The sequence below is a fragment of the Herpailurus yagouaroundi genome, unplaced genomic scaffold, assembly GCF_014898765.1.
Source record: "Herpailurus yagouaroundi ecotype Mexico unplaced genomic scaffold, PumYag 29, whole genome shotgun sequence".
Classification (NCBI taxonomy): Eukaryota; Metazoa; Chordata; class Mammalia; order Carnivora; family Felidae; genus Herpailurus; species Herpailurus yagouaroundi.
In genome coordinates, this window is record NW_024412377.1 from 87943955 (window position 1) to 87969059 (window position 25105).

The following is a 25105-nucleotide window of genomic DNA, read 5'->3' on the forward strand; positions in this document are numbered from 1 at the left end:
GAATATATATTGACATTTATTTATAAATATATATTAAATATATAAATACTCAATATTCAGTATAAATATCAATATATAAATATCAATACAAATATTTCAGTATTCAATATCTACCTACCTCTGTCTACATATCTATTATCTATCTATGTATCCATCTATCTATGAGCTCAGAGTATACAGAGTTGGTGAAGTCGTGGGTCACCCAGCGAGCAAATAGAGAAATATTCCAGACAACATATTTTAATTTTAACATGTTTGAAATTTGAAGGTTTAATTGAACAAAGAGCAGTAGACCAAGGACTATCTTAACAAAAGCTCAGTTGAAAAGGAAATTCTTGTATGCAAACTCTTGGAACTTAATTGATTAGTTTCCTCATAGTTGTTTGTGCATTTAATGCTTACCACGGAAAAAGGAGCAGTGTATCCCTGTGTGTATAGTGTGTACATGTGTACATGCAAATGAGAGTGTGGAACAAAAAGTACCATGTGTATATATGTATAGATACTTTGTAGATAGGTATCCATAACATTCTTGTGAATAAATATGTATGAGAAAATACTAAAATTTTGTTCTTTAGGGGTAAGAGGAACACTAGTTTTTGGATGATGAGGAAGGAAATGTTTGTTATGTGGGTATGATTACTTTGCTTATAGTTCTGCTTCTACTGTGGTATAAAGTTAAACTTAAAGCCACTCAAGGAAGTTCACGAATATTCTATTCAAAAATTTAAAGGTTAGAAAGCATGCTTTTCCAGGGAAAGACCTTCTCCACCGCAGAAAAACTCTTAAAGAGTCAATTGTAAATTCTTGTTTGTGTGTGTGTGTGTGTGTGTGTGTGTGTGTGCGCGCGCGCGCGTGCGCGCGCACACGCTCACATGTACACCACACACACAGGCACACAGAATTTTTTAACCCATGGAAGGAAAAAAATTTTTGAGCATGATGATCATAGTGAAGCACTTAAACCAAAAGAACTATAAGCAAAAACTAAAATAAATCAGTTATGACTGAATAATTAACTTAAAACTTAGTAGTGTTTCTCCTACAGTAATACAGATTTGAACATTTTGATCAATTCTGCATAAGCTTAATGTGTCAATTCTTAATACACTGGATAACTTAGTATTGAAAATTATGTTGAAAATGACTGTCATTTCTTGTTCTCCTTATTTGTATCTATGATTCTTATTATTCTTGACATTTACACTAAACTCACATTTTTATAGATCTATCATCTTCTTCATAAGCCCACACCATTTAATGAATTTTGTGCTTGAAGTTGCCTAAAAACTATTCAGAATTCTTCTATAAAGAAATAGACTTCCCTAATGTCCCTACATTGAATATATAAATAATAGAAGAATTTTGGGGTAGAGGTTCAATATATGAGATTCATATTTGTCTCTTTCTTCTGAGTTTGTAATTCCTTGAGAACTGACAAATGGAGCACAAAATGTTAATTTTATTATGGATAAAGTTTATCAGAGAGAATTTTGATCTGTGACCAAATGAGTTGGCTAAATTAATTTATCAGATTTGAATGGATAAGAACAGATGCCCCCAGAGGGATAGAGGCTGCTCTTAAGAGCTTAACTGTAGTGTAGAAAGTAGAAACAAATGCATGTGTCAGAAGGGTATGGCTCTGCAAAAGTACAAAAAGTACATTCAACTTTTCTTTTAAACTCATCCCTCATGTAAGTGACTCCAGTCAGTGAAGGAAGGAAAAAGGAAGGAGGGAGAAAAATTAAAAGTGTTCCTCTTACACTTTTCCTTTCTGGGAAAGTGGAGAAGAAATTTGCTTTCCTCTGTGAAAACACGGGCAGTTTAAAATGCATCTCTATTTCACAGGTAATAAACAACAAGGACACATCTATTACTCAATGCATATAAAGTTCCTTTTATTAAGCCAGATGATAGAAATCAGTGTAATGGTAGGGAGACTCAAGTCAGTTCTATACTTTGATGTTCCATTGCAGTTTCTTTTCATTGTTTTAGGTAGTTTAAATTAGTGATTCTCATCTCATTTTTTAAAATGTTTTAAGTATTTTTATGTGCCCATTATAATCTTAATAAGTATTTAAATTTTTTTTAACATGTATTCATTTTTGAGAGAGACAGAGCACCAGGAGGAGAGGGGCAGAGAGAGAGGGAAAGACAGAATCCGAAGCAGGCTCCAGGCTCTGAGCTGTCAGCACAGAGACCAATAAAGGGCTCGAACTCATGAAACGTGAGATCATAACCTGAGCCAAAGTCAGATGCTTAACCGACTGAGACACCCAGGCACTCCGATAATCTTAATAAGTATTTTATTGGACACTTAATCAAATTTCATTTTTTATATATTTATATTATTTAATGCAATTACAAAATGTTCTGCTTTTAACCTATCTTCCCTTGCTTTACTCTGTTTTAGAGAGTCACTACAGATAGCTTTAAATGCATTTTTAGGGAAAATTAATTGATATATAACATTATCTCAGTTTTGGTTGTACAATATAATGGTTTAATATATAATATATATTATATAACATGATATATATGTTGTATAGTATATGTCAATTATATATTTATATGTAATATATATTATGAAATGAGTACCACAATAAGTTTAATTAACATCCATCATGACATATTTATAATTTTTTTTCTGTAATGAGAATCTTTAAGATTTACTATCCTAGCATCATTAAAGTATATTATTAACTGCAGTGACCATGCTGTATATTACATCCCCAGGACCTCTTTACCTTATAACTGGAAGTTTGTACCTTTGACCACCTTCACACACTGTGCCCACCCCTTCACCCCCTGTCTCTGGCGGTGACCATTCTGTTCTACCTGTCTTTCTGTCTCAATTTCACATGGCATAATGCCCTTGAGATCCATTCATGTTATTATAAATGGCAGGATTTCCTTCATTTTTATGGCAGAATCTTATTTATATAAATATATTCACCCATTCATCTGTTGATGGACACTTAGGTTGTTACTATGTCTTGGCTATTATAAATACTACTGCAGAAAACATGGGGGTACAAATATCTTTTTCAGTTAGTGATACCATTTTCTTCAGATAAATACCCAGAAATGGAATTGCTGGATCAAATGGTAATTCATTTTTCATTTTTTGAAGAACCTCCATACTATTTTCCACAGTGACTACACCAATTTACGTTCCCATCAACAGTGAAAAAGGATTCCCCTTTCCATACATCCTTGCCAACATCTTTTTTGTCTTTTTTAATAATAGTCATTCTAACAGGTATGAGGTGATATCTCATTGTGGTTTTGATTTATATTTCCCTGATGATTAGTGATGTTAAACACCTTTTCATGTACCTGTTGGCCATTTGTGTACCCTTTGGAAGTGTCTACTCAGATCATTTTCCCATTTTCAAATTGGATTGTTTGAGCTTTTTTCAACAATCTGTTTAAGTTGTATGAATTCTTTATATATTTTGGATATTAATCCCTTTATGATTTGCAAATATTTTTTTCCCATTCAATAGGTAGCCTTTCCAATTTGCTGATGGTCCTTTGCTGTACAGAAGATTTTTAGTTTGATATAGTCACAGTTTTATTTTTTCCTTTTGTTGACTATGTTTTTGTGGTTAAATAAAAAAATTGCCAAAACCAGCGTTAAGGAGCTTATCCTATATGTTTTTTTCTAGGAGTATTATGGATTCAGGTTTTATATTTACATCTTTAGTCCATTTTGAGTTAATTTTTGTATATGGTGTAAGATAGTGATCCAGTTTCATTGTTGTGCATGTGGCTGTCCAATTTTCCCAACACCATTTGTTGAAGAGACTCCTTTCCTCCTTGCATGTTCTTGGTGCCTGTGTCAAATGTATTTTTATAAGATTTTTATCAAAGAGAGTTGACACTCTGATTAATGATCACCAGAATGGTAACTTTTTTTGTAGGGATGAAAGATAAATATTAACAGGGTAGTATTTGAAAGGAAGAGACAAAAGAATTGCATAGGAAGATGGTTAACTTTGAAGTAGATGATTAAAAACTCTTTCTTGTAGGGGCGCCTCAGTGGCTCAGTAAATTAAGCATCAGGTTCTTAATTTTGGCTCAGGTCATGACCTCATGGGTTTGTGAGATTGAGCTCCACACTGACAATGCAGAGCCTGCTTGGGATTCTTGCCCCCTCTCTCTCTGCTCCTCCCCTGCTCATGCTTTTCTCTCTTTCAAATAAATAGATAAACTTAAAAAAAAAAAAAAAAAAAAAAAAAAAACCTAAAACCCTCTTTCTTGTGAAAAAAATCTGTATATTTAAAGACATAAAAATAAGCAATGTAATCATATTTATCTCAGTTTCTAATCAGGGGCGCCTGGGTGGCTTAGTTGGTTAAGCATCTGACTTCACCTCAGGTCACCATCTCAGGGTTCATGGCTTCAAGCCCCACGATGGGCTCTGTGCTGACAGTGCAGAGTGTGGAGCTTGCTTCAGATTCTGTGTCTCCCTCTCTCTCTGCCCCTCCCCCACTTGTACTCTGTGTCTCTGTCTCTCTCTCTGTCTCTCAAAAATAAATAAACATTAAAAAAATTAAAGAAATTCTAGTCAGTAAATTAAAGGTAGAAATTGTACTATGTAAAATATCTAACAGCTCATTCCTTCTGTTAATGTTACTAGATTTAATATTACTACAATTACGTGAAACTTGAAACTACCCCAAAGGGGAAAAAATGCCATGAAAATCTTAGTTTTATGATTGAATCACACAATTAACATATAAATTTATGATGTTAAAAGGTAGTATTCTTATGGATCAGTGATTTGGCCTTATTAACATTTCTATTGAAATTAAAAACTTTCATAAATTTGCTTTAGTTTTTCTATCACTACAATTTGCATAGAAATTTAGGTGAATCTAGTGATGATCAGAGATTTCATGAAAGGCCTTCAGGTTTCATGAAAGTAGAGATGACATCTGATCACTTTTGTTTACCAACTGTATTCTTTATGCTGAACACACAGTAAGAAAAGTTTTGTTGAATACATGAATAGATTAAGAAACCGGAGGTAGCTGAGAACATAGAAAATAGCCTCAATCTTCTTGGAAGGTCTTTTTAATTTGTAATGGGGCTGAATATTTCTATCTTTTTTTTAATGGAAATACACAAGTCTCTTTAATAAATGTATTATGTCTAAAGAAGACACATTTTTACGATCCATTTGAAAGCAACTTTATTCCTAAATAGCAGAAATTTGGCTTTAACATATGAAATGGTGTCTTAGAAAGTTTTCTCATTCATTATTCCTAGAGGATATTTTAAATAGATTAAGGAGTGTGGTGATAACAGTTATTAAGCTTGGAACAAATGAACTGTTGACCCACTTTTGTGGGGAACAGAAATTTTCATGTGTACTTTAATTTGTCTAGATTGTCAGTGAACAATAAAAGAAAAAGAACAAGAAAAGCAATACTGTCTTCTCCCAGCTCTGAGTCTGGGAACAGATAAAATAATTATTTAATATAAATTGGGGGATTTCCTACCTTTTAAGGTGGAAAAGATGTTGGAAGTGTAAGCATAATGACCACTGGGTAATTTGCAGTTTAAAGCATTTCAGAAAGTGAGACAAATTATGTGCCAAAATAGAAATAAGATTCAAATCTCAGTTTATTTGCTTTTTAGCAACGTAGTTTTACAGTCTCTCTGTATCTTAGTTATATCATTTATAAAATGAGGATGAGAATAGTCCTATTTCATGAGGGCTATTGTGGGGATTAAGTAAATAAATCATTTAAATAAAATCCTTTAAATAAGTGACTAGTGCTATGCCTGGCATGGGGTAGATACCCAATAAGTATTGACACCTCTTTCCCCTCCGAAATGTGGGGAAATTTTGGAAGAAACCAGCTTAAATTATCCCACTAAAAACATGAAGCCAAGCAATCTTAGAAAAGTTTTATAATATTTAGCATCTTTTAGTAAGATGCTAAAGCAGTTGTATGAAAGTTTTTAATTTAAATAAACATGTTAATAAGGCCAATGTACTGATTCATAATAATATTGCCTTTTTAGCATCTACTGAGATATGTTTGAAAAAAGAGAGAGATCCAGAATTTCCTACAGATAACTTTGTCTACCCAAGCCTCATAGTAAGGATTTGGTGTGGACTGGATAGGGAAAAAACCATCACTGAAAACCTCTGCCAAGAGACCCTCTGAGCATAGGGGCCAGATCCTTGTTCTAACAAGGTCCCTAGGTGATCGTTATGTATACTAAGGTTTGAGATACACTGGTCCCCAGTATAATAATTTTCCTGAGCCCTGAAATAGCTTTTTTTAAATTTATTTTTATTTTTATTTTTTATGACAGCTACTTAGCAGGTTGAGCTTAATCACTGAAAAAGCAGCATACTCTTCTCTCTTTTTTTTCCTTAGGGCAAATGGTATGATTATACATAACAGACAAGTGGAAAGAGTTGTTTTCAGTGCTTGGATCATTGTAAACCTCATCCTACCTTTTTTTTTTTTTTTTTTTTTTCCTCATCTACCCAGAGTGGTCGGTCCCCTTATGCAGCTGAGCGGTAAGGTTTAGGGAGAAATGAGCTGAATCCTAACATGTATTCTCAGCATAAGCTGGAAACTCACTCTAGGCTGTGTTTACATCAAAATGAACTAGAGTTAAAGACAGAGTCGTCGAGATTAATATGAGCTGAGGATTTTTGCCTCGTCTTCATTCCTAATAAGAAGGTACCTTTCTTACATAATTGATGGATAGGCTTCATGACTTGCAGACTTCTATTTTTTAACTGTTGGTTTAGCTGTTACTATTTTACCAATTCCCAGATCCATTCTCATGCCATTAATAATGCCAGAGAGCAGCTGTGTTAAAGCTGAGGCTGTCTCCTGACTTTACTAGCCTTTGAGGTCACCAACTATAAGTAGTTCAAAGGGATTCTGCTCCCTTCAAGGTCTGATGTTTCTCCCACCTGTTATACTCTTAGGGCAGCTCCCAACTTCATTTACTAATATAATCCTTCTGCATTTATTCCTCTGGTTGTTCTTCTATTTTTCCAATGAATATTGTCATTCTCTCATCTTTGTAATATTCATCTATCTTAACCTCGATTACTAAAATGTCTTTCCAGGATCACATCGCACACTCCTAATTTTTAGGATTCTCATGTAATGGTTCAACCAATAAGCTGCTCCTGCCTTGTAAAAATCAGCTTTGGAGGCTTCCTCTTGAGTTTATCTGTTCCTTCTTCAGCCGTTCTGGTATATTTCAGCCTATTGATAAGTTCTCCATTGGCAATATGTTAAGATTTTCCAGTTATGTCCCTTATGAGAGAAGACATAAAAAGAAAGCTAGGAACCGTATGAACACACAAGTACAAACAAGTAAGTGCTTTTGATATTGCATCAAATATGGTACCAAATGCCCCGATCTGGTGTTCATGAGTTTGATATCAATTCTGACATTTTGATGTTCTAAATCAAAGATGTGGCTAAGATCACAGTTACTATGGAGACCTCAAAAAGAATGGCTGACCTTTAATGAGTTCTTTGTATCATCAATGAAAGATACATGAAAAAGAAAGGTATTTAAGATGCCCAATATTTCATTGAGAATTTCTTTTTACTAAGATTTTGTGAGATCCAGGTTTATATTCTTTTGTGCCTGATATGAATAGTTCCTTATTATTAATATTAAATACCATTTAGTATTAAAGAATTCCTAATATAACTTTTGTTTGTTTCCCAAGCTTTCCAGGGTTTTATTATTTGGTTATGCATTTGAAACAATTTGTAAAAGTAATCGTCAGTCATTGATGTCAGAGGCATAGAAAAACAGCTATTTTTGTTTACCTAACCAGCCCAACTTAGGCTTTGTAGCATTTTAAACTAGGGAGAAATGTTACTCACTGTAAGTTGGGCTTCAACCAGGAGAGCACTGCCATTAGCTACTGCCTCTTACAAGCTATGAATGCCTGTCTTAGAAGAGAGACACATAAGTTAGGAGCACAGACTCAAAAGGATCAAATGGAAAGCTCAGAGAATAAGTGGTACAATCTGTAAGTAAAATTCCAGCACTCCTCCTTTGCTCATTCAGAAATGGATGTTTCTGACTCATTCACCTTATCTGAATGGGGACTTCCTACTTTAATATATACAATCTTTGATGAGAAAGATGGTTCTTCCTAACCATTAAGCTTTCAGAAAAAAAAAAAATCTTCCTACAGAAATATACCTGCCATCTTTTTCTTTTTCTTTTCCCCACTGTGCCCAGAGGCCTTGATAAATATATGCAATACACACACACAATAGTATGAATGCTTTTTTAAATGTTTATTTATTTATTTGTTTTGAGAGAGAGAGACACATACACACAGCATGAGCAGGGGAGGGGCAGAGAGAGAAGGAGAGAGAATCCCAAGCAGGCCTCTTGCTGTCATTGCAGATAGCACTGATGCAGACTCTTCCCATGAACTGTGAGATCATGACCTGAGCTGAAATCAAGAGTTGTATGCTCAATTAACTGAGCCACCCAGGCACCCTTATATTTGTTTTCTGTTGATGTATAACAAATTACTACAAACCTAGCACCTTAAACAGTACATATTTATCATCTCACAGTTTCTGTGGGACAGGATTTTGGACATGGATTAGTTTGCTTTTCTTCTCTGGCTCTCATTGGACTTCACTTCAGATATCAGCAGGGCTGGGTTCTCATCTGGAAGGTCGTCTTGGGATGAATCTACTTCCAAGCTCATTCAAGCTTAGACAGAATTCATTTTGTTGTGGCTATATGACCAAGGCCTGTAGGTCCTGTAGGCTCTCTCAACTTTTTCCTACCTGGGCCTCTCCATAAATGGCTCACACTGTCACAGTTTGCTTCATTTAGGCAGACAGAAGAGTGAGAGTGGAACATTTTGGAATTCTCTAGGCTCTGGTGTTAAAAAAAAATGAGAGCTGATCTTTTGCTAACAGGCCACATCAAGGAGCAAGAGCTTTATTTGGGGTTTTGCTGCAGCCAGTCTAAAACCACGAATTGTAAAGATTCCTCTGCAGTACATTTCTCTGCACCAGTCGCCTATGTATTCTGGAACTCACAGAAGAATTGGCATAATTAATCATACATCAATTTCAGTTCATGGGCTTATATCTATTAATCCTTTACTTCCTAAACTTCCTGATATTTCCAACTTGTGACATCTGTAAAGATACATACCAGCCCTCTTCTCTATTCCTCTACTACTTAACTTCCATCCTCACCCCCCAGGTAATTTCACTCATTTCTGTGACCTCAGAGCCAATCTATTATGCCAGTGATTCGTAAAACCATCTATGTAAAGCCCAGACTTCTCTTTCCATATAAAGTCCTACATCACAATTGACCTCCAACATTTTACTAAGATGTACTGCAGGTAGCTGAATCTAAATAGTCCAAAACTTAATTCATCACATTCTTTCCCCTCTCTCACTCACACCTACCAGTTCTGATCCTCTTCCTCTCACTAAAAAACAATACCATCCACTCAGTAGCTCACTTCACCAGCATGGGACTCCTTTGCTCTTTTCTCTTCCTTACCGTTTTCAAATTAACAAATACTGGCATTTCAACCTGAGCCTCATTTAAAATGTTAATGATGAATGTTGCATATTTTCAGCACAGATATATAAAGTATAATCATAAAATTAAACCCATAAACCCATCACCCAAATTAAATAATAAAGTAACTGTTAGTTTGTGTTGAATTTCACTTTCTGTTTGTCTGTAGAGCATCCTAGTTCTCCCCCAGAGTTAGTTACTATTCTAAAGGCTGTGTTCATCATTGTCTTCTTCTATGTATCCCCCAACAACATGTTTAACAATGCCTGGTTTTGAATTCTATAAAAATGGTCTTCTAATGTATGCTTTCAACAACTTGCTTTTTTCACTTAACACTATGACTTGAGATTTGTCCATCTTACCGCATGTAGAAGTAGTTAACTTGAAATTTGTGAAGTATAACAGTATAACATTTTATAAATATATAACAGCTTAATAGTGGTCATTTGTGTTTTAATTTGTCCTTTATTATAATGCTCCTATGAAATTGTACATACTCTCCATTCACATGACATGAACAAGTGTCTTAATTTATGGATTGTAGTACATGCATATTTCCAACTTTACAAGTTAATGCTAAGTTATTTTCCAGGGTATAGATTAAAAATTTAAACTCCTGCTTGCGGTGTTTAGAGTTCTTATTGTACATATCCTGACCAACATTTGCTTTTTTAAGACATTTATTTTTATTAATATGGTAGGTGTGCTGTGGTTTAATTTTAATTTCTCTGAAATTTAGTGTAGGTGGATATATTTTTATTTATTGTTGGCAATTTGTTTTCTGTGAAATAAATGTGTCCATATTTTTGTCCATTTTTCTTTCTTTTTTTAAGTTTATTTATTTTGAGTGAGAGAGAGCGAGCAAGCGGGGAAGGGCCAGAGAGGGAGGGAGAGAGAATCCCAAGCATCCGATGTAAGGCTCAATCTCATAAACTGTGAGATCATGACCAGAGCCAAAATCAAGAGTAGGACACTTAACCAACTGAACTACCCGGGTGTCTCTGTCCATTTTGCCATTAGGTTGTTTGCCATTTCTTAGTGAATGTTATAGTGAAGTCCCATATATATGTGGATTAACATTATTTTCCAGTTATGAATGTGCAAATCTTATTCCACCAAATAGTGGCTCTTTCTTACATATTTGTAATCAACAGAAGAGTTCTTTCTTTTGATCAGTTGTTAATTTTAATGTAAATTAGGTAGTCCTTATTTTTTTTATATTAAGTGATTTTGTGTCTCATTTAAGAAATTAATTTACACCCCCAAAATCAGAGATATCCTATAATTTGTTGTAAAATTTTAAAATATTTCTTCAACATTTAAGATTTTAACCCATCTGGGATTGAATTTTGTGTATGGTGTGATGTAAGAGGCAATTTATTTTTTACAATTAGAAAGTGATTACTCAGTTATCATTGATTGCACAATGTGTCAGTTTCCCCATTTTGAGTCATGTTTTTATAATACATTGGTGGGTCTACTCCTTGGCTGTCTTTTGCTGGTATATTTTCTAAGCTTGCGCCAAAATCATACCATGAAATCTGTGGCTTTAGTGTAAGTCTGGATATCCAAATAGAGCAAGTCCACCATTCTTGCTTTGCTTCAAGAATGTCCTGTTTTTTTCTGTTTCCTGTATGTATGTTTATGTAAATGTATGTGTGTATATATATATTTTTTTAACTGTCATACCCTATCAAAAATCATGTTGAGTTTTCATTAAATTTGTGTTGTAAGTATAAATATGTTTGTATAGAAAGGACAATTTCACATTATTGCATCTCCATACTGAACATGGAATACTTATATATAATAAGTTGCTAAACTCTTTAATTCTAATAATTGGCCTTTTGAGCTTTTCATGTGGATAATCATGTCATTTGCTATTTATGACAGTTTTGTTTCTTCCTTTCTAATACCTAAGACTTATTTTTCTTGCTTTACAGACAGCTTCAGGACATCTAAGATAAGGTAAGAGGAAGTAGTGATAATTTACCTCTATCTTATCTTTTTTCTTACAGTTTAACTTACAGCTTTGTTAATACAGTCACTTAATTTATATTTCATTAATTTCTGATACTTCCTTTTTGTACTTTTCAGTTTTTTAAGCATTTTCTAACTTCTTAAGTTGAATAAGTAATTAATTTTCAAAGTTTTAAATTCTGAGATCAATATAAAAGGCTATAGATTTCCTTTTGACAGTTTTTTTGGTTGCATCCCATAAGATTTGCAATATTAGTAATAATACTAATTAGGTCTAAATATTTTCTAATTTCTGTTAAAAAATTTGCTTTGACCCATGAGTTGTTTATGCAATGTATGATTTAAAAATTTTTAACATATTTTTGGGTTTGATTTACAAATGTACTAAATTTTAGCAATTTAGACATGAAATAATTTAGAATTAAGCAGTTTTTATCAGTGTATATTGACTCTGTATTTTTCAAGACTTTATGAAGCAACATGTTCAATGTATTCTTTAAATGGTAAGTTTATTACAGAAGTTGGGTACACAGTTCTTAACATTTGTTTTACACATACGTGTTATTTGTTAAACAAAACCTAGTTTAATAGTGTTGTTAAAAGCTTTTATACCATTACTGATTATTTCATCTTGGTATAATAGTTGTAAACAGTGTTGAAATATCTCATTTTGATGTCAGATTTTCACTTCATGTATTTTGAAGCTATATTATTATTTAGAAGTTTAAAATTATTGCATCTTCCTGACGAATTGAAGAATTTATTATATTATTACCTTTTTCATTTCTAGCAATGGGGTTTTTGCCTTAAAAATCCATCTATGATAATAATATTGCACAGTATTTTTTCTAGATTATCCTTTTTCTTGAAGTAGCTCTTTACGAATCCAAGTTCCACGTGGAGGTTGGTGAGGGGTGGATATATAGAGCAAGGCTTTGTCTTTTGTCTCCCACATGTGTCAGCAATTAAAATCTCAGCTCTAGGTTACTCAAGATCAGTAGACACACCCGGGGCAGCATTTAACCTTCACTGCTTACTAACTTCAATGGATTCATGTCCATACTTCATTTCTGATCCCAGAGCATTTGCATTTTCCTTTCCTACTGGAAAACTAATTTAATAAATATTAAAGAAAAATATATACATACACACACACACACTGTATACCTACAGAAACACATATACAATTATTGAGGTATGTTGATTAAGAGTTTTAGCCATCATCTGTCATACTGCCAGAAATGGATGTCCTGCATTTCAGTATCTTTTAAATACATTCAATTCTCACCATCTATGCAGCCACAAATCTCATTTAGGTGCCCACTTGTTTTTATGCCTTTTTTCCCTTCCAATAATTTCTCCTACAGCCTGAGTATATTTTCTGAAACACACATACGTTGGTGTCACTCCCTCTTGTTCTTAGCATTAAGGACTGGATTATTTAGTATGGCCATATGCTCTTGATGACTTAAACTGCTTATATCTCCATATTCCTGCCTCACATGAATGGCCACCCAACTCCAAAATATCTGATTCTGCTACAGAAATTACTATCTGCCTTTGTGGAGCAATTTTTTGCTCTATAAACATTATCTTAGCTGATTCTTACAAAAATATTATTATCCCCATTTTACAGGGAGAAATAGAAATGGCAAGTGACTTAACCAAAGTTACTATTAATTGGAGGAATTGAGATTTCAACTTATATCTGGCTGAGTTCAAAGTTGCTTATACTAATTTCTGATCCTCCTATAGTTCCTTTTCTATTTTGGGGCCTTTGTTCCTCTTCCTGGAACACATCTTGTGCTTCCTTCACCATCATGCCTTTTTTAATCCTTCAGGTCTTCCTTGATCAAGTGCCCTTTTTAATGTGCCTTTTTATTCTGTCATAACATCTCAGTTTCTTTCCTTTCTGCATTTCCCTTTACACTCCAGGCTGTGTGACAGCAGAGACTAAATCTACTTTCTCCCATTGACATCTTTAGGACCTTGACATATATTTTCTAAAAAATTTCTCATATACTAGTTCAAAAAACTTTGATGTAAATTAAGAAAAGGGATTTTGTTTTGTGATAAATCAAAATGGGAATTTTTTTCTTCTTTTTTTCTTTTTTTTGATCACGTTAACTTTTAATACAACCTTTCACTTTCTTTTGTTTAAAAATAACCATATTTTTATGTAGTTATTAGTAATCTGTCCTCAGACATTCTGCCAAAGTGGTAAAGCATTATAATCAAATACAGCAATTAAGATATTTCTTTTTTTTTTAATTCAGGAGAACCATTCACTAGTTCCCAGGTCAAAGAAAATACCATTTTTATTTACTGTTTTTAGTGTAAAGCTGCTTCCCCTGCTTGAGATTTTATAAATATAAAAGTGGAAGCTACATATTAAGAGCCCAAATGATATATAAGCCCATACAGTGGTTGTTTAATTGCATGTTGGACAATATTTTCAATATTTGTAATATTTTAAGAGAATGAATTTCATAAAATGAAATTCTAAGCATTATATTCTATTTCTGTTACACTGTTGCTTGACTAACAATTCAGATAAATGTGGTTAGTACATTCTTGCCACTTTTATGAGAAAAACATGTATTTTCATCAGAAAAAAGTAAAAATATTTGTGAGTCTCCTTTAGGCATTAATACTTCATTTGCCTTTTATTTTTGAAATTTTTGTCAGACTAAACATTTCTTTCCATATGAAATATGTAATACTAGATGGAATTTACCTTTAGAATTCAAGAAATTATTTTTTTAAGTAGAGCCAGTTAAAACTGGTATGACCAATTGGTAAATTTATTTTTTATTTTCATTGTTTTTCTTCTTAGTGAAGTTAAGGATATATATTTTTTCAGACCCACCAATTCACTTCTAATTATATACCATAGAAAAGGCATGATTAGCTATATTAGGATATCTATGCACAAATGCTATAGCATCTTTATTTATAATAGCCAAAACTGTAAATACTCAAAATGTGCATCATCAATAGAATAGAAAAATAAAAGTATATTCATACATTGGATTATTAACAGCAATTAAAATGAATGAAAGATATACTTAACAACAAAGAAATCTTAAAAGCCTAACACTGAATGAAAGAAGTCACACCCAATAAATATATATTTATGATTCCATTTATGTAAAGTTCACAACAGGCAAAACTTAATTAAATTATTTAGTGATACATTTTTAGGTGGTAAAACTATAAAAAAAGGCAAAGAAAGTGTTATCATGAACACCCAGACAGAGTGGGAGGGAAGGTGTTGTAATTGGGTAGGCTGTTGGCAAACTTCTATTTTGTAACCTGGTGGTGCTTACAGAGTAGTTTGTTATAATTAGTTAGTTTAATAATTAGTTTATTATAATTCATTAAATTATGCACTTCAATTTTCTATACTATCCTTTATATTTGCACATTTCACAATAAAGTTTGGATGAGACTGAAGTAAATTTTAATTTCTTTTTGCTCTAAGTCTACAGCATTACTTAAAGTTGAACTGAACTTAGCAATTTCTGTCAACATTTAGTACATGCTTACTGCTCAGGGAGGAAATTACTTTATTGAGGAATAAAAAGATAAAGTTTGTTTTGGCTAAAGGAGAGCCTGCTTTCTTTATTAGCAGATGTATAGAATACTAGTTTTCCATTGATGTGAGAGGCTGGGTTGAGATAGTAAAAAAAAAAGTTTCCCTATGGACAGTGGTCAGTTTTGCAAACGAAGGCTGTAGAATAGAGGTTTGTTTTTATACAAAGTTAATTTGGCTAGTCATTTTAATGCCTGATATTCCTTTATTACTGTCATGTTCTAAGGAAATCTGTATTTCTATCAGACATAAATAGGAACAACTTTGACATCCTTATTTTACCAGCCATTCAGTATATGGAATAAATTAGAGAAGAGTCCTAACAGTGTTAGAATGATTTGGTGACAATCCTGTACTGCTTCTTACTTTTCTGCAAGATAGAAAAACAAACCTATTAATTTATTAAGTAAATTGATCAACTATTTTGTGGTTCACCGTGCTTAGAGCTAAGAATATAAACATAAAACGGAAATGCTTTCTGTCTTTAACTTGCTTAAAATACTTATTTCTTATCACTTGGGCTTTTGAAATTTAGTATTTTAGCTGTTGTGCTTTCAACTGTTGCAATTTAAAGAAGTATATTGTTGGCTCCATTTAATTTTAATTGTTTCCTATACCTACCTGAATTATAACTTTCATACTCAATAGTAAATATCTTAAGTGACTGGGTCACTTTGTTTACCTTAGCCTGAATGGGAAAATTGTGTTCTGAAAATAAAAAAAAAGTTCATGGTTTTTGAGAAATATTTATGAAATTTGGGTGGAAGTAGGAGGGAAGAAGATGGTACATTCAGTTTTGGACATGTACTTTCAGATAGTTGTGGGACATTCAAGCAAAGAAGACGAGTAGTTAAAAAAATAGTATTGACTGAAGCTCATTAGAAAGACAGTAGTTGAAGATTTATCCCTTGGATTAGATTCTTCCACGTGGAGGTGGTAAGTGAAGCTACAAGCAAATAGATAGCAGTTGAACCTACAAATTATATCCCTCAGTAGAAGGTATAGAATGATAAGCGCCAAGGGCATAAGAGATAGCCCTGCAGACCTTAATATGTAGGGAAATGGCAGTGAGAGAGGAGTCTACAAAGACAATGACAGAATGTTGTATTGTTGAACCAAGAAAATTGTTTTCAAAGAGAGGAATTAGAAATATCAAGTTTTACAAGTAAAATAAGGTAAGAGTAGATTTAGAAATGAGACATTCATTCATGACTTTAACAAGAACAGTTTCAGGAAATTCTTTGGGGTGGTTTCCAGACTGCAGTGGATTGAGGAATGCTTAGAAAGTCAGGGAAGAGTAAAACAGTGACTCTAAGCCACTTTTTCAAAAAGTTTGCCTATAGAAGGAAGAGATAGGAAAGATTTTAAACGGTGACTTGAGGATGAGGGTGTGGCTTATTTTTAAAATTGGAAAGTTAATAATATTGAAACAATATTATTTGAGAAAGATCCAGTTAAAAATATAAGAATCTGAAATAGAGAAGAAAGACAGGATTTTCAAGGTACTATGACCCTTGAAAACCCAAGATGGGTGAGCATGGGGGAGGGAGGGAGAATCCAGAGCACTGATGAAAGGATTGGCCTCATGCACAACGAGTAACACTTCTACACTTGGTATGAAAGAGTTAGAAGCAGTGGGTGCTCATGTTACATTTATTTGTACTACTTGGATTATGGCTTCTGTTTTCCTTGTGAAGAGATAGGAAGATGAAGATGAAAAGGTAGCCAGCATAAAGGAGAATAGAGACAATAACTGTTTCTTGAATAATGGGAAAGAGAGCTAGGGCACATGGAAGAATTGATCCAGTCTTGTGGTTTTTCCGCGAAGGTTATGATACGGAAGGAACATGTGGGAAGGAATTTGAGGTGAAAAAAGAGATGGAAGTGAGGACCAGGGAGTCAAAGTCAGTCAGAAATTAGATAGATCAGGGCTAATGGAGATGCACAATTTTCAGAACTAACGGATTAAAGGTCTTGATCAGTTTGGATAATGGGGATGACTGAATGAAACCTAGAAGGCTAAGAAACTGTCACTAGAGAGAGAAATTTAAAATTTTAGAGATGTAGTAGTTCTAGGGACAACAAGTTTCAAGTTTGTACACAGCAACTGATAGTCAAAAATGGAAAATGAACAATTCTACCTTATTTGCCTGTGCATCCCTTAATCTGCCATATTGGTTTTACACATCTTTATCTCCAAGTATTTGTTGGTGTCTTTTGCCTTCACCTACAATATCCAATTATTTCCTTATCTTGCCATTCAAAATCTGTCCAAACTTCACGAGTCAAGGGCAACAACATTCAAGCCTTTTCTCATTACCTCAGCCCACTGGGATTACTTGGTATGATGAATGTGTGATGTTCAATGTGTTTCCCTGGGCAGCCTAAATGAGTTATCAGGATGTGCTCCAAAAGGTGCATTTCCCACTATCCCTGTTATTCAGACCAGTATACCTTTGTTCATGCCTGTGCCTGTCTGAGAAGCCTGTCACCTTTTCCTCTCTGTCTAGCTTCATCAGCTTTCTGAGTTAGGTACCTTCTCTGTTCTCATCATTCCACATGCATACATCTATTTCAGCACTTACTACATTATACTCACATTAAATTTTTATATCTGATTCTTGATAAGCCTGCACACTTCCTCAAACTGGTTTTCAATTTTATTTATTCCAGTGCCAAATACTATGCCTGATACAACACAGATGTTCCATATATGTTTATGGAGGTAAACGGAAGTAAAGCCTTATTCAGTCACTTAGTGGCTATGTGACCCAGATAACTTACATCCATTTTCCCAGCCCCTGTATTCTCTGGAAAGTCAGAGGACATCTCCCAGGGTTCAGGAGTTAGGTGAGATACCTAATGGAAAGGAAGCTTCCAGTCTACTATCTAGCAGATAGAAGACTGCAGTGAAGTTTTTCAACTGAATTTTAGTCTACTCTGTGCCACCCAGTGTTTTTTAACAGATATTTAATATAATTTTGCTATTTGAAATTTTTGTAAGAATGTCTTGACTCATCAACTAGTTAGTTTCTCAAGGATAGAGACCATGTAGTAAATAAATCATATATTTTACCTTACGTATTACAAATATGAATACTTATAAACAATGAACATTAAACATTACCAAGCAAATGAACCACTTTCACAGATCCTGTTTGATGTCCTAGCTCTGATACAAATGAGGCAGGACGATTAGTGTTTTTCCTTTAAAGACAGAGTTACATATCAATATAATTGTATTCAATGACACAATGAAACCATAACTAACCACTAACTGAATGGGGATTGAAAGCATGAATTGAAATTTGTATACCATAAGCAGAATGCTTTTTTCATTCAATGACTACAGGCCAAACTGCATATAGTCTAGTCTGTATCATTTGTGGTTCAGTAAAATTCTAATCTGGGCTACTCACCGCATAACCAGACAAGAACAGCCATAAGAATTGAATGACAGAAGATATGCGGATGCTTATATAACACCTGAATCATTAAATCTCTTTTCTTCATGTTCATGGGAGTGTTCTGGCATTATACGGACATAGCATTCAGCTGAACATTATGTTGAAAATGAAAATAAACAAAAGCCCTGATATAGATGACATACATCAAACGATGCTGTATATCATTTTCATTAAAAAAACTGTGTTCTCAAATCTTTAATGATTTCTTAGTGAAGATAACAAAGCCTGTTTCATAACCGTATAGTAGATTTATAAATATCTTATTATGCGGAAAAAAAGCTGAAGCAAGTAAAGAATGTCACAGAATAACTTAACAGCAAATGTATAGAAATACACTTGTTCCTCACTTCTAGCCGTTCGGAAAGAAGGCAGGTGCTACCTTAACCCATTAAGTCCATCCCTTTATTCTGGCGATTTAATACAGTACTGATCGGGAAGTTTTGAATAATATGCATGTCACAACCTCAGAGTGGAGAGCTGATTTGACTTGTCTATTTGTTTGTACATATTTTGAATTTTTTAAAATGACACAATACAACTTGAAAAAGAAACATTTGATTGCAGGAGTTCATATGTACTCTTTAGATGTTTTCATAAACCTTCTTCATCTATATTTTCGGCAATTTTTCTTGGACGTCTAACAAATACTGAAATCAGTTTGCCTCTCCACTTACCCTTTCATAATGTTCGTGACACAAGCCTGTGTAATTTGACACCTTGGAACTTTAAACAGACTCAGAATCTTTTGGACCTTCTAGCCATCATCAATTCACATAGTGTGCAGTAAATCCAGCTCAAAATAAACAACACAGATGGAATCGAAGCTTATAGTACAATGTCAGCAGTATCCACAGATTGACAGAGCTAGTTAGGCTGCCAGATGCACAGAATGTTGTTCTATCTACTTGTTCTTTATAACTGGACTTGATGGAGTACATCAGTGTCAAACTCCTTGCTGGTTTCCACACGCACACGCACAGAAACGCACCCGCATAAACACGCACATTCCTGCGCTCTATATCAACGGCACCATCTGCTCTCAGCTTTACATGTGGTAGCTAACTAACTATCCTACTGTGCCTGGGTCTCACCGACTGCTTTCCCTGGAAACAAATGACAACAGTTTTTATCTTGTGCCCTCCTTGGCATTATAAAATAAGGCTCTTAACATTTCCATACGCATATATTTTACATGCATTTTTTAAAATTCTGTTCTCCGTTTTATTTACTGAGTCCCTAGAGAATGGCAATCTCTTTTTATATCTCCCCCAAATTGAGATTTTCCTATGGAACTTCGCATACAAGATTGTTTCTTCTAAGATTTACATAAAAGCAATGTATGTAAAAGCCATGGGCCCTTGGATCATTTTGTTCTTTCCACACTATTTTGTAGGGTGCCACATACTACTTATAAAATGGGGGTGTTAAAATGTGGGGGTTCAAAAGAGAAAAGACATTCATTTCTTTCTATTATTCTCCTATAAAATTACACTGGCAATAATGACCATGCCGGGAATGTTAAGATGAGAGAGTTGTACAAACATGAAATATTTTCATACACAAGTATCTTGCCTGCAGCAGAAAGCTCATGTGTTATTCTGTTACCAAATGTAGAGTTTCTGCCGTGACCTCTTTGTCATCTCATGTGAAATCTAGATGTGCAGTAAGATATAAAAAGAGATAATCACTTTTTTTTCTGACAAAATTCAGTTGTAATGTCTTTTCAAAACAACATATCCATATTAACTGGGAGTATGAAATGTCCTAAGAGGGATGTATGGAATGAAATAACAGGAAGATGACCCAGGTTTTGGCCGCACCAAATATCTTTTCCTGACCCATTTCTACGTCTGACACCTGTCTTTATGACAATCTTTCCAGAACATCTACGGAAATTATACTTACCTTCTGGTAACTAGGTAACATAATCTCCTGGAGGCTAGCTAATTGCAGCCCACGATAACCTCACATACAGTAACTGTTAAATTTTTCATTTCTTTCAAATTATTATGGATCAGTGGAGAGGGTATTGATTTGATTCATTAACGGATTCCCAGTATGTTCCAAGGTTAATGATTACATGTATCTCAATTACATCCTTAACAGGTTATACTGTATGATTTGTTTTAACTGCTTTGTACATTGTGTATCTTCCTCAGCTGAAAGGCTTCTTAGCACTTCATGATTTAACAAATCTTTCTCCTCCACTTCCTAAAACAATGAACTTGCTTTGAAGGAACATGTCAAAGCAGGGCAAAAATAAATGATAGAAGCTTTTTGCAGAATTCTCTAAGAACCATAGCATACCAGTTTATCTTAGTCAGGTAAATAGTTTGCAATTCATTCATGTTTAAGATACTTATAAGTCGTATGGAACAGAGGGTCCAAGCCTTTCTCTTGCTACTCTTATGTAGGAGGCACTTTTCTTTAACTTTCATCTCTGGAATATACCCATAATGCAATTTATCTTGAAGAGGTAAAAGCAAAATATCCATTGTTAAATCACCTATAATCCTTTCAGCAGAATCCAGACACATTTTAACAGCTTTAAAGAAGCAAAAATCATTTTAAAATTTAGAATATTCATGTGATACTCTTTAGAGTGACAGTAAGTCACGTGACTTGTAGGTATGCTTTCCACCCTGGCTATGGATAATCAGGCAGGACAGAGGGACACACTGTAGGGAATCCAGGGCAGAGAACACATCTCTCGATCAGAGGACAACAGTGATTTTTACGAGAGGGAAGACAAGGATTTATTCTAGTCCTCCTATTTCCTTTTCATCCCTTTGCTACTGCCTGCAACCCGCCTTGCCTCTGTATATTTAAGCCAAGCACACTTCTATGTTGCAAATTAGAATTTTTGAATCTAAGGACAGTCTAATCTTGCTCACTTTTGAGGAGAAAGCACTGTTTCTTACACATAGTACTGTAGAGTCCATGGTGGGAATTACATTTTAAAGAATCTTAGTACTTTTACTTTCCACTTGTATTCTGCAAAAGCAAAGCACCAGACTCCCCTCCTTTCTGGAACCCCCAAGATTCTGACAGAGTTTGGGGACTCAGAAGCCAAATGGGAATCATCAGGAGGAGAGACTTCAGTTACACAATCCATTAAATAAAACAATAGAGCCTGCAGCTGAGCTATTAAAAAGAGTAGAGCAATTTTTATTTCAATGGCTACATTTTATTTCCTCTTCTGAGTGACTGTTAACAAAGGGCCGCTGAAAGGACTGGATAAAAAGCAGGCGTCAGATGCAGGATCCATGAGTTAAACAACATTATTAGATACAATTTCATAAAATCTAGTTGCTTTTTTGCTACTAGAAATCATGTCCTTTTGTCAACTTGTGGTCACATCAGCACTTCTCTGATATAATTTGCTCCAGCTGCAGAGCATAGCTGGCCTGCAAATCAAGAACCAGAATGAGGACAGGCAGGAATAACTCAATGGCTTGGATAATGTGCAAATCACTACACTTCTCGCTATTAGTCTACTTTTTTTTCAGAATATTTGGAAGAGGAAAAATTTATCTTTAGCAAAGCAGCCAATCAGCCACCCTCTTAAGAACTGGTTTGTCTGGTTATCTTCTGAAGCCTAACCCTCTTTGCAGTGATGCTCTGTAATCATGATATTATGAATTAAAAAAAAAAAAAACCACTAAACTTTCTTTGTTTACCATAAACTGGCAGTCTGAACACCTAATGTCAAATAGCTCCTCGTTTTCTTCATCTCCCCTAAAAAACACTCCTTAGATTTAAAAAAAAACTCCTGGGTACTTCTGCTCCTCATTTTTGCATTTTAAGTGCTTCTATCTGGCCTGGATATACAGGTTTACAAAATAATACACATAATTCCAATATCAGCAAACTGCTATATATGCCTCAATTCCAGACACAAAAAGGTCCAGTTAAAAATGAAATAAAATACTACTTACTGATTAAAACCTGAGTAAAAATGGTAGCGGTTTAACAGTCATTCAGCATTGAACTTAATACAGATCTCTACTTGGTTAGAAACTCTATTGACTTTCATTGAAATCAGTTAGAATTGGATCCCAACCATTTCACATTCAGCTATAATTGAATACTCAACAATCACTCACGTACGAAAGAAAAACAGTTTCTAAATAAAAGCAAAGTCCAAGTAATCTTGCATATCTGAGGAAATGATTATATGTGGTGAGCAAGTAAGAATGAACAAAAGCATATACAGCTGGAACAGCTGAATCAGTGTCCTTAATAACAAGAGCAGCTTATCAAGTGTGCAAAGGCAGCACTAGCCAGTTGTTCACCAGTGCAAGTGAGCTGATATTCTCTTTGCATGGCATGGCAACCTTCCCGGGCCAGGTGCAATCCTAACTGCATACCCATTATGTAATCTGTCACCTTCTAGAATTCATTGCTGTAGCAAGAACCCACATCCAAAGCTATGGTTGGAATATCCACTTTTCTTTGTAAACTGACCTGGGAAATTTTATGACTACTGAACATGCTTTTAGATGCCATAGTTCTAGAAAGAATAAAGAGAAGTAATGTGGCACCTATGGCACCGACTCTGTCTTCCTTTTGGCAAAATTACACAGTGAGAGGAGGATCAGTCCCATGCCTTTTATCACATTGCAGAGGCAAATTTGTCAAAACCCAGAGCTCTGTTTACTCTTAGATTAGAATGGAAACAGTAATATTCTCTGAAATATGTGTGGGTGATCTCCTCCCATCCTAAAAGTTTTAGAAGTCTGCTCCACCTAGATGCAGGTCAGTGAAGTTCATAGGCTGTAGCCTATAGAAGCAAATATTAATTTCTGATTGTAGTCTGTGAAAGCTGATCCTTCGCATTTTTCGGAGGTATGATACACACACTTTTATTGTTGCTCACTTCTGGGAGAGTGGCAAAATTATGGTTTATTTAAAATGGAATCCTATTTTGGGGAGCCTGGGTGGCTTAGTCGGTTAAGCGACCGACTTCGTCTCGGGTCATGATCTCGCAGTCCGTGAGTTCGAGCCCCGCGTCGGGCTCTGTGCTGACAGCTCGGAGCCTGGAGCCGGTTTTGGATTCTGTGTCTCCTTCTCTCTCTGCCCCTCCCCAACTTATGCTCTGTCTCTCTCTGTCTCAAAAATAAATAAAGGTTAAAAAATTTTTTAAATGGAATCCTGTTTTATTATGATATTGACTAGCAAACATGCACTGCTTAAATATTACACCCAGTGATTCTATTCAAATAAAAGAAACAAAGGGAATGACTTTTTACCCCTTTGGGAAAATAAAAACACCTGTTGATGAAGAAAAGTGTTTTTCAAAATGAATTTTGGCATCTCTAATCACAATCTTTGAATTCTGGCCTTACCTGGCATCCTTATAGGTGGGGCTGGGTACCAAAGACAGGGCAAAGGAGAGGAGCCTGACATCTGTGAGGTGACTCTTTAAGGAGGATCAGTTCTTTTATGGTTGTATATTTATTCCTAGCCCAAAACAAGCCCTTATTTTATCGTCAATCAGAAACTAGTTGCAGTAGTGAGCAAAATGTGCAGAGAACTTATATAATGACACTATATACAGACATGCTAAAGGCCATCAAATTGCTGCTGCTCTGTCAGATCTCAGATGCTCATCTGGTATCCTGCATTCATGTCTAGACAGGGAAGAGCAACAAAAAATAAACAATAGAAAAGTGCTTCTAACTTTTTCTTTTATTTTTCAAAAAGGAAAGCATAATTTACTCTGCCCACATTAAAGCTAGAAGCTGTTCTTTCTAAAACTTGTCTTCCTATGTCCTCTGTATTGCTTGTTCTGTAGCAGTCACAAATCAAACAGGAATATATGTAACAGTGAAAGTCTGTAATAACCTAATAATCTGCTTAACAATACAGTTTCAAAAGTCCTCTACATGGAAGCTGCATCATCCCACAAAGATACAAAGAATATTTGTGATCACTGAATATACTGTTATTCAGGTCTGCTTCATGAGGTGCTAACCAGCATGGGGATGATAAGGTATTTCCATCCCATCAGATTTAAAGAATCATAGTTCAAATATTAATATCCAACACCTTACCAGCTGTGTGGTATTTGGCCAGTTGCTTTTGCTGGCAGTTACCCTCCCTTATAAATGATAAAGATTTCTACAAAAACAAAATCTCTGCATAAATTTTAATTTTATTGTACTTTCTTCCCAGTCCCTGTATGCTACATTCTGATTATGTCTATGGGCACCAGATGATGACAGGTGGGGGAAGACCACATATTCTGAGGGTGACAGTTAATCGTATGTATCACAAAATTGTTGAGGCAAGTTTAATTGCAGAAGTAAATCTAAATGGACAAAAACCAAAGAATTTTTTAAAAAAAGGAAGAAGGAGGAAAAAGAAAAAAAGAACAAACCAGGGAGAGAGAAGGGAAAACATAAAACCTTGGAACAATTTCTGTTGCTTTATCTAATGTTTTGTCTGCTTTAAACAGATTAGTGAGTCACTGTCTTTTCGTTTT

General features: G+C 34.6%; 1 long non-coding RNA gene across 4 annotated transcripts in view; it reads left to right on the forward strand.

Annotated features, from left to right (window-relative positions):
* The window catches only part of LOC121013317 (uncharacterized), a 185233-nt gene that overhangs the window by 44044 nt on the left and 116084 nt on the right, over nt 1-25105 (forward strand). For all 4 annotated transcript variants that reach the window (XR_005782636.1, XR_005782634.1, XR_005782638.1 and 1 more), the window contains one exon: nt 11520-11544. This is a non-coding gene — a long non-coding RNA (uncharacterized LOC121013317). The remainder of the gene's footprint in view (nt 1-11519; nt 11545-25105) is intronic.